We start from the raw sequence: 8368 nt of genomic DNA, 5'->3' as shown, positions 1-8368 counted from the left end.
AGGTGGGACTGTTTTAGTCTGTATAAGAGAAGGTGCAAGAAGGATTTATCAGTGTATACCTGAAGGAGGCTGGCAGATAGAGCCAGGCTTTTTTTCGGTCATTCCCATGGACACTACTAAAGGCAGTGAGAGCAAAATGGAGCACAGGAAGTTCTATCTACCCATTAAGAAGCAATTCTTTAAGGTGCGGGTAAGGTGCAGGTTGCCCAGAGAGGATTTGGAATTTTTCTCTGTGGAGATCTTCAAGAGCTGCCTGGACATGATCCTGAGCAATCTGCTCTAGGTGTCCCTGCTTGAGTAGGAGAGTTTGACCAGATGACGTCCAGAGGAAATTCCAACCTCCACCATTCTGTGACTCCTGGGCAACCTCTGACATAGTATTGCATTAATGGAGAAGAACATCTTGGCCACCTGGCCTCCTCTCTAATATACTCCAAGCTTTTCTATTGGAAAAAGACAGGCATTATTTTTGCCAGCTCTGTCCTCTGGAGTAGGCTGAAACAAATAGCTCTTACTTCTGCAACTGTGAGTCACTTCTTTGGATGGTGGTGATGTGAAGACGGTGATGATGATATAATCCCTAGCTCTTCATGGTTCCCCATCTGCTAAGGAGAAGAAGGCAGATTTTGCTTCCTGACAAAGCATAGGAACTATTTGTCTGGGAAGGTATTGTGAGGGAAATGGGTATAGATCAACCAAGAGGCTGAAAGATATGCAGATGAGCCCTGGGAGAGCAGAAAGTTCCAGAGCTCTCCCATGCAGTCCTGGAGAAACACGAACAATCTCTGTTCAGGAAAAGGTACTCAAATATGATCCCACCTCTCCTTTCTCATCAGCTGTGGAAAGAACAGAAATAAACCAGAGGATGATTCTTTCCCAAAGAATCCAAGAGGCTCCACCCAAGGAGCCTCTTGTATTCCTGCTTCTCCAAAATTTTGAAAATGTAATGACCATGTTTATATAGCAAGCACTTGCCATTTTCACAGACTCTATTTCCAAGACCCAATTACTTCCTAAACATCTCACTCCCACTAGTGGCCAATGAGGGCCAGCATCTGCCAAATTCAAAATGCTATTCGCAGCATATTTTTCTATATGTATTCATTTGTATGCCTTTGGATTGAAATGTAGCATTGTTTTCTTCCAACTATCTCCAAAATGGGATTATCCAAGGGTATCATGAATAGCTACCATCAGGCAAACTCTAGATTTTAGTCTGCAGATATGCATGCCCTCCACAAATACAGAATATGATTCCATTCTCTTCATGATTTTCAGGGGAACTTGTCATATACCATAAGTGGTTCACATCCTGCAGGAACAGATTGTTCAGGCAATCTGTGCAAAAGATTCAGGGATTTGTTTGCAGAGCTGGAAACACAGCTCTTGCCATTCTGGGCCTGGTACCTTAGCTACCCCCTTTGTCCAGGATCACAATAGTGAAATCAGAGGAAGAAGAAAAGAAATTACTCTTTACAACAACTTTAATTTCTCATTTGAAGTGATAAATCTGTACGTACAAGAGAACATTAGCAGCTTGCACACTCAGTAGCTGACCAAAGTCAAACATTATTTGAATGCTAAAGTGTAATCTGCTATTTAAATAACCCATCTGTTATTCAAATGACCTAAAGCCATTTGTTATTTATAGTAAAAAATAAAATAAAATGAAACATATGTGAATTTAATTTATGTTTGGGATTTAATCAACCCTTCCATGTTTGCCAAGAGCATTTTAATAATTTGTAAATCAGAGATTTTAACAAGAATAATTCTTTTAATGACAGGGAGAAAATTATGTCTTGTGGCTTCAGAAAAGATAAACAAAAATTGGTCTAGATTGCTCCTCAAAGAATCTCTGAAACCCACTCACAAGCTCCTGAGCATCTCTCAGGTCACTTCAGGAAGCTGCCAAAGTAACCTGCACAAAAAGGATATAGAAATTACTAGACCAGTATGGGCATGTCTTTATTTTATTCAAAATGTTCATGTTAGAGGAAAAAGAGTCTCCAAATGCCTCCTTTGTCCCAAGCCATGATCCTTAATATAACTTAGCAGGATGGCAATAGGCAGTACATTTAAGAAAATTTCCCCCCCTCACATCTCAGTTTTGAAGATTGGAAGCAAACAGCTTCACTCTTTTCCTTGGGGAGACAACATGGGGCTGCAGGGGAGGAATAGACACAGTGGTACATCGATCTGTTCTCTCAACTACTTTTCCAGATCAGATATCCTAAATCAGTTTTCTGGGCCAAGTGGCCAGGGCTGGATTTCCAATATACTCTAGCCTTTCCATTCCATGTGACCAGACACCACTCCAAAGTGCTGTTTGCTGCTATCATCCACATGAGGATCTCCTCTCCCACCATTTATTTCCAGATTTGGAAACATACCATCCTATGCAGCTTAGTTGTTCCCTGTCAAACTGTTCTCTGATGCTGGTACTCACAATTATCTTTCTAGCTTGTTATGCTCATGCTAGCAGACACTCCTAAGATGCAGTTACTGTCATTCCTCCTGATGACTGCTGTGCTGCAGGTATGACATATGCAGATTCCTTTGAAATAGTGTCATCATTTAAACTTATCATCGAATGGTGTAGGTTGGAAGGGACCTTAAACATCATCTAGTTCCATCCCCCTGCTGTGAACAGGACTGCCACCCACCAGCTGAGGCTGCCCAGGGGCCACCCAACGTGGCCTTGAGTGCCTCCAGGGACGGGGCAACCCCCATGTACCATGGTGAGTCTACACCACTGGCAATTTTTGAATCATCTTGATTTTCCATATTGACAGTTTGATGACTCCATTAGTATCTTTTAGCCATAATCATACTAACTCATTACAGCTTTATTTTAAGAATGTAAGGCGTGCCCATGTATCAGAAGGGGCCACAGGTCCTCATTCCTGTCTCCAGCAGTGGCTACAAGTGGAAGTTTGATGGAAGTATCATATTTGTTCTGCTTTTACTCTTCATGAAGAGCTACTCCTTTGGCAGCAGCTGATGGACGCTGAGCCAAAGGAACAGTGTAATATAGCACAGCATAACAAGCATACACTGATTATTTTCTTTTGTCATTTTTCTGCTTACGGATTTCTGATCTAGGCTTGCATCTTGGCTGTCATTAACAATGGCCACTGACGGCTTTTCCATAAATAATTAATTCCTTGTAAGAACCACTTAAATATTTGGCATCCATGGCACTCAGTGACACCAGATTTTCCAGTTTAACTGAATATTCCATGAGAAAACTTGGTCTTTGTAGTTGTTTTTTTCTTATATTCACTGTGTACTCCCTAAGCACCGAATTAAAATGTGATACATATCTTACATATATTGTCATATTTTCTTATTCCACACAACTGTTTCTTGTTCAAGCACTTCTTCAACCAGTATGTTTCCTCTTCTCCTTTAAGCAAGCTGTTCCATGCTTCTGACCATGCTCAGTGTCTGCACTGATATTTCTTCTTGTTCTCCATCTTTTTTGAGATAAAGGTATCTGAGATTTAGGCAGCAGCATAACAATGTTTGAGATTATCATCTGATACCAAAGCCATGAAATCTTTGCCTGCTCCCAGTTTCTGAATCCAAATGATGGATCTGCACTGAAGACATGGACGACATTTTACTGAGGTAAATTTGCAGAGCTCTTAGCCTTTTATCAAACTTTGTAAGTGCTGGTATCAGCACAGTTTTATTCCCATTCCCTTGTACTGCTCCCATTTATTACAACATCCCCAAGGAAATCAAATCAGTTTCCTCTCCCTTTGTGTCTTTGGAAAGTTGCTGGTATAGTATGTTTGAAGACAGCCCAATGAGCCAAAGAAGCTTATGACCCACTGCATGGGTCAGCTGCAGGGCTTGAGTTTTCTGTATAGTTCTAGAGGGTTTCACACTGTTGCTACCAGTTCTTGCTGTTCTTTTTCTAATATTGGACTTCCATAACCATATTCAGCCACAGCACTTCCTACTCATTATCAAGCTAGGCATCTCTTTTGGCATAGACTGGCTACAGAGATCTCAAATAATTCCCATATTTTCTGCTCTTCTACACCTCGTGCATACCTTTGTTCAGAAAACCCTAAGAAAGGACAACTCAACTATATCTGTGACCTGTCATTCACAGCTAAAAGCAGGTAACTAGATAAGAATTTGAAGAACAGATCAAGCTTGTGTCTTGTAGCTTCAAAAGACACTTAAGGATGTAAGAACAAACATGCTTCCATTATGCTGATTTCCAGCGTTAGATGGGGCTTGGTTTTGATACTAGATTACATGTTGTATTGATCACAGAGGACTAGGAATTCGGAGGGTATAACTGACTACCCAGTAGTCACTCTTCTTGTCATCCAATACAAAGTCTGTTGTGCACAAACTGGTTTCAATTGCTGACAACAACTCCATGGTATTAGCTTCTTGTTTAGTCCTGTGGATTCTGTTTCACATGTACTTCACAGCTGATGACAAGAAGCTGGGAAAAAAAGTGGTAAAACCAGGGAAGATTACATCACCCAAACAGAATGAAAATTACACTATGATTTGCTTGAAATACTAAATGTGTTAGGGAAGTGGTTTCATGCCACAGAAGATGAATAGGAGTTGACTGTTCACTGTCTCTTCTAATACAGAAAACAGGCACTTTCACCAGACCTAAAATAGACTGCAGCTCTTCACAATCAGGACAATAATCTCAAGATAAAGCCAGAAGATTTTTATCTTCTCCTCACCTTAAACAAAATATAATAAGCTATAGTGAGTTCAGATGTCATTAAAAAGGCTCTGTTACAAAAAACTTCTAATGAAAGTGAAGCATATAACTATCTTAAAGCAAATGATGTCCTTGATAGTATAGAAAAGTGGTGAGAAACCAGTGGTGAGAAAACACACAGTTTATCTGAGTTGTTTTCCAGGATGCTAGGAGGGCAGATAGAGTCTGCCTGCCACCTCACAAACAATACTGGTAAAACAAAACAAAAACAAAAATTTGAATTTGTTGAGAAATTCTCTGAAATAGGAAGAAGACAGGAAGCATGGAAAACAAAACATCTTCAGTGCCTCAAAAGTTTGCTTCAGGAGGGATTGCTTAGTATGGAAGCAGCCAGAAACAGATTTCCTACATTCTAAGAAAATATTATTTTCCTTCCTTGCATAGGTACAGGTTTTCAGGAGAAACTGTATTGATCACCTTCTGAACTGTTTTTGTCAGGAAAAGATACAAGTTCCAGCTCCAACTAAGGTCCCAGACTAATGATTTTAATTGGTCTTAACAGATTGCTTAAATGACATTTCTAACTGAAAAGTACTGTTAGTATTCTCATAAAAATGATGTCCTTCAAGCTATTAATAGACACCAAAGAGGCAGTACATGTAGTTATGGAAAATTATTCAAAGCTGAGAAAATATTGCCATTTTTATTCTGTGTCAAAATTAATAGGAATCATAAAATTAGACTTGTGAATAATTCAGGTTATTCCTAATATAACTCGGTCAATTTTATCCATCTGCAAGAAGAGAGTTTTGTAGTTCAGCTGGAAAACTCTCTTCTTATTTTTTTTACACTTTGTATCTTTGCAATGTATGTGATAAACATCACATGTATGTGATAAACATACTGAAACAGAGATTAAACATTATTTTAATATAAGCAAGTATCACATGTCCATCAATCCCAAGGACCCATGCCAAAATGTGAAAGCACAAGATTACTGTTTATCTTTCACATTAAAAATTGCTGGCTCACAGACTTAAAGGAGAGGGCAAGAAAGGAAGGTTCCTCAGTGAGCAAGCTGTGAGTCCTAGCTGGAGACATATCTGCCCAAACATTCCTGGAAGGGAGAGGTGGAATATTCAGCAGGAAAGTGACAGGAGCTTGGAGAGTCTGAAAGAAGCCAAAGAATGGCATTCATAAACCCAGATCAGCACCAATCATGGCATAATGATCTGTAGTTCAAGAGGTATTTCACAAGATGCTCCGGGTAGTTTCAAGGATGACTTGTATGAACGAAATGTTTTAAACATAGTAGCGCTCCTGTGTTTGTGGGTGAGAACTTGGAGTCTTCTACTGACTTGGGGGCCACCAACCTCATTAATGGGTACAGATGACTTCTTTTGTTTAGATCAGCACAAACAAGTTCAAATCTGTAGAAAGAAAAATGCACATCTGTGATGCTGGGTTGCAAGTCCGGAATAATGATCTGAGTAAGGTGGCAACTGAGTAGGTCACATGAAGCTGGAAGCTGCTAATTAAGTGGTCATTTACCTAACACTGTAGACTAATTTTTTGCTAGAATTTGGGAAGGACGTATCAAACATCTCACAAAACTTCACATTTTTACAGGTTGCATAACTGATTGACAACACCATTTTATTTATCATTCATCAAAGGACTGTGCAATTATAGTTGTTTTAAAGAAGAGAATTCTCCAATGTATATAGCTTTTTAATGGTTTACACGCTGTCAAAAAACATGTTTTCAGAAGAAGGATCTGAACCATTCTTTCTCCTCCACAGTTATTTATTGTTTTCATTTTCTCAGCATTTTCTTCAGCCTATAAAAACAGACGCTTGTGGAGATGCACAAGCAGGCATAGGCCCTAATTCCTTAAATAGATAACATTATCAGTCAGTCTCAGCATATCTCAGTCATGGGGAAATCCAAGATACAAAGCTCCCTGGGGCTTCTTGACAATAAGTAGTTTGGTGAGGGTTTGCAAATTAGAGTCTCCATTGCCACAAAGCCAGAGTCCTAATTCTAACAAATGTTATTGTTCTCTGAGCTGGCCCATCTGCCTGTGTGCGTCTGCCAGCCAGCCAATGTACACATCACCAGGAGCTGCCACTATTCCAGCTGTACAGAAAACTTAATTCACGTTTCTCACTGAAAAATCACAGTGGCACAGAAGGTTAGTTGCCTCTGGTGTTAGACACCTAACAGGAAAAGAAAGACGCACAGCCATTCAGAAAAAGAGAACTGGGACTCCTGCTCTCCAAGGGTTTGGTTGCTTGTTTACAAGTTCAACTCTGACAAAGTACATCCATGTAACTGAGACTGCTGGGAAAGCGCTGGATAAGAAAGAGCCGTGGAAAACCTCATCTAGAACTTCTACCCTGACACCTTCCAACCCTTGGCTTGGGAGCTACACTGGTCCTTGCCTAAGCTTGTGCCTGACAATGTATCTTGCAGACCCTGACCATCTACCTTGCTGGCTTGGCTTCAGACCTGTCTCATCTCTGTGGATGAAATGTACTTACTTTAGTAAAGCTTAACATACATGGAACACAACAGGAAAAAATACCTCTTTCATGATGCCTGGAGTTGAAATTGCAGTTAAGGTGTTAGTAGACCTCTGGAACTCGCTGTAGCATGCTGTGAGTGAAGAAAGTTGACACATATTTAAAGGAAGAATGAGCAAGTACTTGCATAAGACTTCCTAAACAGAAAAAAAAAACATCGTGTTCAGAGAATCCCCTGAGATAAAAATAGCAGGAGGCTAGGAATTACTCAAGGGAAGCATCAGATATACTTGTGCTTTTGTACACAATTAGGGATAAGCTGGTCAGTTAGGAAGGCTTTTTATCTGAGGTAGTTCTGGCATGCCTATGTTCTTAATATTGCTGCGCTTATATTTGCAACAGAAAATTTGAGTTGGTCTGCAAAGAGTAGACACATCTTCCACAACCAATTTGGTTACAGTCACAAATATGTATGTATATATAGAAATATATTTTTATTTTTACAGAACCAGTATTCCAGTGGAAAAAATGCAATCATTTCTAACAGCTTGAAAACATGCATTAGCAGATGGCACCCAGAGCTGAGCAACCATTTGTGCTTGTCTTTCAGCTTCCCTGTGAGGATGATAAATTGCGTAAGAGCAAGGTATTAGTCATAGCTAAATTACATAAATTGCAATGAGACCACCCCATCCACCCTCCTAGAAGGGAGCAATTCCTGTTAAACTGAAAAACCTGTAAAATAAGTAACCACAGCTGGAAGGCAGGATATCTATCTGGCACTGCTTCTCTCTCATTGCTGACAAACTGAGTAGGTCTGATATAGGACTGAGCCTCCTAAGTGTGCATGCGTCTCATAAATTCCTGGGCTTAACAGCAATATACAGCTTCAAAGAAATAAGAATCCAGCCTTGAAGTGTCAAGTAATATCCCATTTCCAGGCATTTGCCTTCATTTCTAATGCACACCGCACCTACCAGCTTATGGAGTAGTGAAGCAATCAAATAATTGTTTGGTAAGCTCCCATGAATTCATCACAGTGTTCCTTAACAGCAGAGAATTACGTCAGGTTACACACCAGGAGCTGCTGTGCCACTGAGGAGCAGATCCTGGATGAGGTACTGAGTGCTAGCTT

At 40.1% G+C, this 8368-nt stretch overlaps 1 long non-coding RNA gene across 1 annotated transcript; it reads right to left on the bottom strand.

The window, feature by feature from the left end:
- LOC110390105 lies at positions 1601 to 7420 on the bottom strand. Its single transcript, XR_002433546.1, has 3 exons — positions 7296 to 7420; positions 6082 to 6138; positions 1601 to 4471 (listed from the first exon to the last, which is right to left on the bottom strand). It is a non-coding gene; the product is annotated as an uncharacterized LOC110390105 (long non-coding RNA).

This window comes from Numida meleagris, chromosome Z (assembly GCF_002078875.1).
Source record: "Numida meleagris isolate 19003 breed g44 Domestic line chromosome Z, NumMel1.0, whole genome shotgun sequence".
Classification (NCBI taxonomy): Eukaryota; Metazoa; Chordata; class Aves; order Galliformes; family Numididae; genus Numida; species Numida meleagris.
Note: the sequence above shows the minus strand (reverse complement) of the source record. Positions and strands in the feature narration are given on the sequence as shown.